We start from the raw sequence: 9634 nt of genomic DNA on the forward strand, positions 1-9634 counted from the left end.
AGCAACATATACAGTTTTGGCCCACTTCCTTCCCTGTACATAACTATTTGTCCCTTGTGATTATACTATTGTGACTTTCTCCATGGGGTATTTTTGGGATTATTCCCTATGTTTGACTACTATATTGGACTTTTGTATTTTACTACTTGTTACACGCAATTCAATGCGATGGAAATGGAGCAATGATAAAGTATTTTCTGTAAAATCAGTTTACACAAAATGGGAGCAGCAGCTGTATATGGAAGAAAAAGGTCTATTTTCCATTTGGAAAAACATCTGCCCTCCAAAGATTGAACTTTTCACTTGGTTAGCTATGCAAGGCAGCATTGCATCCAGAGCAGTGTTGGTCAGAAGGGGAATTTTGTCTCAAACCTAGGAACAATGTCCATTATGCAATTCAAATGCAGAAACACCAAACCATTTACTCTTACAGTGCATGTATCCTTGGGAAATTTGGTCTGAGAATCTCAGACTGAGATTCTTTGGTGGGGTTTGGTGTGGGTTTGCCTTGTTAATTTGGATGGGTTAAGGTGATTATGGTGGGATGCTAAATTCAAAAACCTGGAAAGGCTATGCTGGTTGGCATGTTTCTATGCAGTATTATGGTCTATTTGGACCTGCTGGAATAATTTTGTATTTAATAGTAAAACTTGGGAGAAAGCGTAGGTGGTTGATCTCATCAAAACAAGAATGGCACTATGGATCAAAGGAAAGTAGAACGTCAAGGATTATTCTGTGGAGGATTTTAAAAGGAATCTGGATGGGATTAAGAAGATCAAAATCTGAGTTCTGTTTTTTGTGTTTTGTTTGGGTGGTGTTTCTGTTGTGTTGGGTTCTTGTCTGTGGGGTCTTGGTTTTTTCTTTGTTTTGTCTTGGCTTCTTTTGGTGGGTTGTCTCTTCTCGGTTTTGTTTCTTGGCTGTTTTTTCTAGTTTGGGTTGGGTTGTTCTTGTGGGTTGTTTTGGTTTGGGTTTGTTTGTGTCTTGTGTCTTATGTCCTGGTGTTTCTTGTTTATGTCCTGTTTTAGAGTCTTGTGTCCTGTGTCTTGTGTCTCGAGTCTGTTTTGGTGTCTTGTGTTCTAGTGTGATTGGTGCTTTCTGTGTTTATCTCTTTTGCAACTCCTAGTTTCTTTGGAGGGCTAAGAGATCTTGTTTTATCTTCTGATGCAATATGGGTTGATGTATTTTTATTGGAGATTTTGATGTTTTGCATGAAGATGCTGTAATTCTTTCAACTCCAATGTTTTGGAGGGCTAAGAGTTTCCAGGAAGAACTGATCTTTGTGTTATGACATCTCTTTCAACTCCTACTATGTGGAGGGCTAAGAGATCTTTGGGAAGTAGTTTTGTTTTGTATGATAATATTGGTATTTCTGATCACTCTTTCAACTCCAACTTTTGGAGGGCTAAGAGTTTGGATATGTTCTGCTGTTTCCGAGATCAAAATGTATGAGGCTGGAGGGATAAGAGTTTTCAGGAAGTTATGACATCTCTTTCAACTCCCAAGATTGTGGAGGGCTAAGAGATCTTTGGGAAGCAACTTGTTTTTTGTTTGCTAATATTGGTATCTCTGATCACTCCTTCAACTCCAACTTTTGGAGGGCTAAGAGTCTGGATATGAGCTGCTGTTTCCGAGATCAAAATGTATGAGGCTGCTTGCTCTATGTTTGGGTTAGATTCTTTTCCAAGAGTAACCGATATTTGCGGTTCTGTAAAATGAAACCTCTAATCTCTTATCAACTCCTAATTCATGGAGGGCTGAGAATTTAATATTCAAGGGTTGGCGACAAAGGAATTAGTGACCGAAAATCGCAGCATCGCCAGCCATATAACTGAGGTTTCTCTCCATACGGCTTGATGCTAGAAGGCGTGACGATGACGCAAGAAGATGATAAAATGGCTTGAAATTTTATAGCAAAGGTGCGTACAACGCATAAAATAGCTTGAAATTTTGTAGCATCGCCCCCTCCCTTTTTTTTTTTGCAGAGTCTAGTGGGTTTGGCATGTCTAAATTTGTTGATGTCTTTTTGGCAAAAGTTTAGCTATGTTGTTTGGACTAAATGTGCAAATCTATGTTAAAAGGGGTTGACTTTAGTCAAAAAGCAATTTAGCAAAACTTTTAGTTGGGCCAAACAGACAAAAATATTTTTATTTTCAAAGATTCATTTTTATACTGGTTTGGGTGCATTTTATCCCTGCTAAACTATATGCGTTTGTTTGTTAGCTATCATGATCCTTTGATAACAACAAACTTTTTTCCTAATAAGCTTCCACAGTTCTGTTTATGCTAACTGTAGAAAAAAAAAAACTACAGCTCATGTTTGGAATAGACAGAATAACAGATTTCTGATGTAAACTTTGTGCCTATCTTGATATCATTTTTCAAGCTTGAATTTGCCGATTCAAGCGATGATGAGCGAAAACTTGATTAAGATCTCCTAGATTTCTCTCTTACAGGGAACTAGGTAAGTGAGTCTTAAAGGTTTTTGTTTTGTTTTGTTATCCTTTTTTTGCTTTTAACCTTTTGAAGCGTTTTCTATATTGTTATCGGGGCAAAAAATAAAACGTAAATTGTTAGTGTGGTATTGGTTTTTAGCAGTGTCTTGTTGGGAATGTGTCCATTGCAATGGGTTATGTGCAACAGTAGTAAAATTAACAGGCAGGAGAATATGGTACTTCAGTCATCCCTTTTCATTTTTTTTTGAATGGCGAAAAAGAAATTTTATTAATCTTTGACATTGTTACAAAGATTAATAGAACAAGAAGAGGACAAATAGTCCTATCCGAGACCCAAACCCTTGATTGGCAAGAAGCCAACCAAGGCAACACCCAATGGGGACAAAGCCCCAACACCTAAAAGCCTAAAAGCCCAGATAAAACAGTTAAAGCAAGTGGGACACAACCCAACATCCAAGAGGCCTAAAAGCTCAAATAACCTAGGACAAGCCCAACAAATAAAGCCCATACTGCAAACCCTAGCTACAACAACTGTTGCCCCCACCAAACACCACTCAACCCTCACTATTGAACCCACAGCCGCAACACCACTGTCCACCATAAAGCTGACAGCCAGAGGAACCCACCAGAGCCACCTACAGCTGCCGCTGCATCGCAAACCGTTAGGCAAAGAACCGGTCGAACCCAGGAGAAAGACCTGCGTGAGACAGACAGCTCCACCCCCAAGGAGAACAACCTAGCCGTTAAGCACAACCGGCTGCCTCAACAGTACAACCGGCAGTCGGAAAATCAAGGACGGGAGGAGAGAGCCAAACGGAGACAGCAACAACGAGAAGGAGAACAGCAGCGGGACAGAGGAGATGAAGGAGGGAGCAACAACCGCAGCATCAGGCTTGATGAAATTTGCTCAGAATGGGTATCCAGCTCAAGGTACCCATTTATATTGCTCCTTTTTGTCAATGAACAAGTGTAGCGTTTGTACCAAGTTTGACGACTTTTCAAATAGCCCTTTTTATGAGCATGGTATGGAAGTTTTTATCTTATCTTTCTTTGATTTTGCTTTCATTTTTTGGAAGTATGTTGAATTTCTTACTAAGCTATAATAAAAAGCTTGCAGGATGATGTGGCATTTTCGGAGTAGTAGAATTTGATAGGCTATGTTTGGATCAGGATTTTGCGAAGGAAAAGGAAAGAGAAAAAGGGTTTGAAAAACATTCTTATATTTGGTTTGAAGAGAAAAATAGGGGTAAAAGGAAATAAGAATGAACGGAAAAGATGGGGGAGAAGTTTAATGATAAATCGTTCTCCGTTTTTCTTGTTTTCCTATTCCACCCAATAAATTATGGGATTTAGAATGTATCTTTTCCTTCAACATTCTTATATTCATTTTTCTTGCAAAATACGGGATCCAAACAAACCCTTCAATTATTTGTTCAAAGAGGTTCCTTTTTATATTCATTCTTGTTTAAATTCAGGTAGTGGAACCTGGTCATTGTCAAACGAATTTGTCCAAGTTAATTAATGGGTGGTTATTGCAAGCATGATGGTAGGATACATATCTTTCTTATGAGTTCTTGCAAAATGTTCGATGTATTCAGTTTTATTATGTCAGGGCAAAGAAATTGAGGGCAATTTGGTTTACTTGTGATTGATTAATTGGTATCCAAACCAAACTGCGCATTGTGTCCCAATCAATTGGGGTTGGCTACATGAATGCTATTTTTCCATTGAGCTTTGTCTAGGGCTACTATTCACTTAGATTTAGTAAGCCCAAATGATTTCGTATCATGGCATCCAATGTCAGTTTAGATCTTCCTCCTTAGTCCTCCCCAAGCCCTAGTATCTATACTACTTTTATGTTAGTCTTTTTCACTACTGCGTCTGCAGGTCTATGGTAAGTATGACCAAAACACCTTAGTCTATTTTCTCTCAACTTATCCTGTATAGGTATAATTCTTACTATCTCACGAATAGTTTCGTTTCTAATTCTATCTCTCCTAGTCTTATCATACACCCTTCTCAACATCCTCATTTCAGCTACACTTATCTCACTCGTTTTTTCTTGATAGGTCAACACTCCGTTTTGTATAGCATCGTTGATCATGTAGCAGTTCTATAAAAATTTCCTTTCAATTTTACAGGTATACTTTGATCACACAATACACCAAAAGTGGCTCTCCACTTGAGCCACCCAATTTGGATCTTATAGGTTACGTCATCTGTAATCTCTCCATCCTTGTTAATAATTGAACCTAAGTACCTAAAATGCTCACTTTTTGGTATCTCCTGATTCTAAATCCTCACTTCTTCCACTAAACTTATAATGCATATACTCAGTTTTACTCTTATTCTAAATCCTTTGGTCTTTAGTGCTTCTCTCCAAATTTCTAATTTAGCACTAACCCCTCTTGCAGTTTCATCCACTAAGACTATATCATCTGCAAACAACATACACCACGTATCATCCTAAATATGTCTAGTCAACTCATCCGTAACTAAGGCAAAAAGATAAGGGCTCAAAGCTGACCCTTGGTGTAGCCCTAATGTAGTTGGATATTCACTTGTTTCCCCATATCCAACTTGTTTCCCCTACTGGTGATCTTATAGTAGTGACGGCACTTTCATACATGTCTCTAACTGCATCAATATATCCTTTTGTCACTCCCTTTCGCTCCAAAACCCACCATATGATGCCCCTGGGCACCATTTCGTAGGCTTTTTCTAAGTCTATAAAAATCAGATGGAGGTCCCTTTCACTCCAACATTGATTGACATAATGTTGATTTATATTAATAGCTTGCTAAGGCTTTTGCAATTGCAAAACAAAAAGGTATTATGTTCCTCATCTTCCTATAGTCACGGCTCTCTCTCTCTCTCTCTCTCTCTCTCTCTCTCTCGGATATCCTTCTTTCGATGGGGAGGATGTTTGTTCTTGGACATTATTGGGTGCCTAAGCTACTGTAGGATTGCGGCTGTAATTTCTTAAAAATGTTGCTTGTTTGATCTATGTTTGGCCTTTATTGTGTGCTTTCGATTAACGACTAAGCTATGATATAAACTCTTGTTTGTATGTACACAGTCTTGCAATTAGAAATTTCTCAGTGCCCCCTTTAATGCTCTCATGTATAAGGCATATCTGTGTGCAACAACAGAAATCGAAGTTTCTAACACAACTATTTTTCCATACCCGCTATTTATGAGCTAACTGGTAATTTTACATGCTATGTTTTATTGGTCTTTTGTTCTTTTGCATCTGAAAATTTTGAAGTTTTTACTCTTCTAATTTGAAGTACTGATTTTTTGTCTTACTTGATTGTATTCCTCACACATGCATCGCGTGTACCTTCATGTTAATAATGTTGAAGTATGAACATATCGTGTAGTTGTTCATGCTTTCTCTTACACATTTAGTTTGGAGTAAAATTTTCTTTTATTAAGGACAATACATACAAGGTTCTAATTTTTTCTGACTTCTGAACTTCTCCAGATTGTCTCTACCATACGGATTTTAATGTATATGTTTACGGGTATTTGTACTGAGCCTTGAGGAAACTGATTGTATCCAAATGATGTATTTGATTGTTCTTGACTTTACTAGGAGGCGAGTTCTGCTTTTTAGTGAAGTACCTGAAAAGGTTTTGAAATTTTCTACCTAGTTGACCATCATGCAACATCTCCATCTTCTGAATGCAATTATTTCTATTCTTGTTAAATGCAGTGCCGGGTTCTGTTTAACAATGATGCAATATGGTTTTCCTATTATTCGTATCCTTTTTGGTAAAGTATATGTCCTTTGGGCAAGTCGAAGATACATCACACTACTTTACTTTAAGTGCAAGTAGTAGATAAGTGGTGCCTGTGTGGACCAGAAGCCGGTTTTTAAGATGCCTATGAGGGGCTGGAGAAGGCGCATGTATAGCTTCATGGTTCCGGCTAAAGTATCTCCATATTGCCCTTGGGGCTATGGCCTCATCAGAAAATGGATACTATTCAATTGTCACCAAGGATTTCAAAGTAACTATTTCTAAACATATTTTATGCTGTTTTTTTCATTCTAAAATCAACCAAAAGCAATTTTTTTTTTTCATATCACATTAGTAATTATGGGATACTTTTGCAGGAAGTAAGTGAGACTTGCTACGAAACAATACGAAAGTCGTGGTCCGAAATCGATAGAGTTGCTTCCAATCCCCAGTCTCTCAATCTTGAGCCAAAAATTCAAGACTTGCTTGTAAATTCCACATTTCTAGCTACCCTTATCGTAAATTTACTTGTATTTAATTTCTTTAATTAGTGCTTTTCCCACTGTTGTCCTAATTTTTTTTTCAGGCACTTGAACAATTCTAAGGAACTCAAGAACTACTTGGACAATATGTATGCCGTTGCAGCTCAATGTAATCATCCACCATTATATCCTGTTACAGTGGTCTGTGGGGGAATTGATGGAGCAAATGAAAGAACTGATATTCTTGACCAGATATTTGCAGGCCTTGTTGCCTATACACCGGAACAGCCATGTTATCCCGTTCATGAAAAGCGATATTCTTTCGGAAATAGATATAGGATGGAATTGGCAAGTAAGTTTACATAGTTTTATGAGATGGTCTTGTTTCTGGCCGTGCTGTAGAAGCACCAACCAATAAAAGCCGTCCAAAAGTGTTCTGTACGGTCCGGATCTTAATGAAACCTTTTCCTGGAAAAGTTTAACTCTTTCCCGGAAAAGTTTAACTTTTCCAGGGAAAAGTTTCATTAACATCCAGACCGTTCAGAACACTTTTGGACGGTTACGATTTAGTGTGTTTACAGCACAACCGAAAACAAGTTTTTCTCTAGTTTTATATCCTTGTGAGTACCTTGTCTCTTACTAAAAAGTAAGGATAAAATGCAAACGACAATTTTCCTCTAGATTTTTTGTTACTTTGTAGTTCAAAGTTTTAATTTGGTCAATTTTTTTCCTCGCTCCATTTTCCTGCATTTGTCTCTATCCAAGTTTAAAATGTAACCGTATCGAAATATTAATAACCAAAGTGAGACATCAAACATAATTTAGGAGTGATATGTATATATACTTTATTGCCATTTCATTAGTGATTTATACGTGAAATTGGACAATTCGAACTCAAACTTTTGTACTTTAGGCCCAATTTTATGAAATTAGAACTTGGAGACTAAGATCTTCCAGGAATAACTCATTCACATGAATATACTTTTTCCAACCAAAGTGGAACAATATAAAAAAGGTCTTGATCCCTATTTTTGATACGTACAATCAAGCCACCAATATATAAAACCGTAAATTCAAGACTTGCTCGTAAATTGCCCATTTCTGGCTGCCCTTATCCTACAAAACTCGTAATATTTACAAACAAAATGTCACTTTCTTCTTTTGTGATTGTAGTTTGTGAGGTTCTTTTCCATTTTCTAATTGTAATTGAATAATAGTGTAGACATGTAGTGAGATGGTGTTACCCATCGGCCGTGGCACCGACGACCCTATCAGTTTCCACAAGCGCCTTTCAATCTAACGCAATGCACCATGGATTGCATAAGTTTGTACGGGTCCCACCGCGTCCCCACTGGGTCACAACCTACTACAACTACGGAGGTCATGTAAGTGATCTAATAGATTGTGCTATTTAACCACATCTAGTTTAGTCGGTCGCCTTTGTACTTTTTTTTGGGTGTCAATTGGTCAAATTTTGTCGATGAACAAAATTAATTTGGCTCTGTTCCGCTAAGGTTCTTATTTTGAAGTACTTATTTTCCGTTTGGGTTAAATACCGGGACACCCCTTGAACTATTCCTGTTTGTCTCGCTCACCCCCTCATAGAATTTTGCCTACGGCCAGCCCCCTGAGCAAAGGTTTTTTTGTCCTATACACACCTTCCGTTAGGGTTCTGTTTATAAATGTTAAAATTTTGGACAAAATTATTACAAAAATAATAAAATGTTCCTATATCGCCCCTAATATTTGCCCCACCCTTCCAACCTCCTCCACCACCGACCTCCACCCTTCCAACCTCCTTGCCAATAGTTCCACCCTCACCATCCTCTACTCCCTCTCCCTCTAGCTCATCACCTCCCTCCTTCCACTCCTCTCTATCCCCCATCCTCACCTCCCTCCTTTGGTTGCCCCATCCTCTCTCTCCTCCTCCCACCACCCTTTTCTCTCCTCCCCTCTTCGCTGCCGGCAACTGCCAGGGCCACATCGCCCTCCTCCACCCCCTCATTAACAAATCCCCCATTCTCTTCCTCGACTTCGATCACGACTCCAAGTTCGACATCCAAGATCTCTGCTGGATCCAGACCCAACTCGACAACAATTCATTCGGAACCCTTACTGCCCTCTCTGGACCCTCCCTCCTTTCTTTCGCTCTCCTACATCCAACGCGACCTCTTCAACTTGAGAAGGTTCTGTGCCCTAGGACTCAAAGGATTCTTTTTGTCATCGTGCACGGAGACGAGTCGGAGAAAGACGTTGTGTAATCGCAGCAAAGAAGTGTGGTGGCGGGTGGTAGTGGTGGTTGGAAAGAGGTGGAGGTGGATGGCGTTAATGGTGGTGGGGATTTCAATTGGGATTTCAATTGACACACAGAGAGAGAAGTGAGGAATGACTATTTTGGGTATATATATGTAAGGGCAAGATGGTCTTTTCATTCTTTCCATCCAATGGAGTTAGGTCCTCCAAATGGAAACTTTAATGAGGGGGTCTGGCCGTAGGCAAAATTCTATAAGCGGGTGAGCGAGACAAACATGAATAGTTCGAGGGGTATCTAGGTATTTAACCCTTTCTGTTTTCATGAGATATGTCATTCTCTTGTAATACATCACCTTTTAATTCAAGGGAAAATGACGGCCCAGAACGTGTTTTGATAATTAATACCCTTCAAGGACATTTTCAGCATTAACAAATGTTCTTAACTTGTCATTGGCGGGTATTAATTATCAAAACACGTCCTTAGCCGTCATTTTCCCTTAATTCAAAAAATAAGCTCTTATTTTAGGAGTTGTTTGATAACCTAAATTCAGTACTTAAAACTGAATCAATTAAGTAATAAATGATTAAGTAGATTTGATAACCACATTTTACATTGCTCAACAAATTAAGTATCACTTAAAATGTAGGCTACTTAATTTTTTTTTAATACTTTTTAGCCTACATTTTAAGTGACAAATTGTTG

At 38.5% G+C, this 9634-nt stretch overlaps 1 long non-coding RNA gene and 1 pseudogene across 1 annotated transcript; both read left to right on the plus strand.

Moving 5' to 3' along the window:
* Positions 1-1458: 1458 nt before the first annotated feature.
* On the plus strand, positions 1459-3504 carry LOC131314991 (uncharacterized). The gene is made up of 2 exons (XR_009196559.1): positions 1459-1916; positions 2384-3504. It is a non-coding gene; the product is annotated as an uncharacterized LOC131314991 (long non-coding RNA).
* A 2735-nt stretch (positions 3505-6239) lies between these two features.
* Positions 6240-8182, plus strand: LOC131313878 (uncharacterized; annotated as a pseudogene).
* The last annotated feature ends 1452 nt before the right edge of the window (positions 8183-9634 follow it).

The sequence above is a fragment of the Rhododendron vialii genome, chromosome 13a (assembly GCF_030253575.1).
Source record: "Rhododendron vialii isolate Sample 1 chromosome 13a, ASM3025357v1".
NCBI lineage: Eukaryota > Viridiplantae > Streptophyta > Magnoliopsida > Ericales > Ericaceae > Rhododendron > Rhododendron vialii.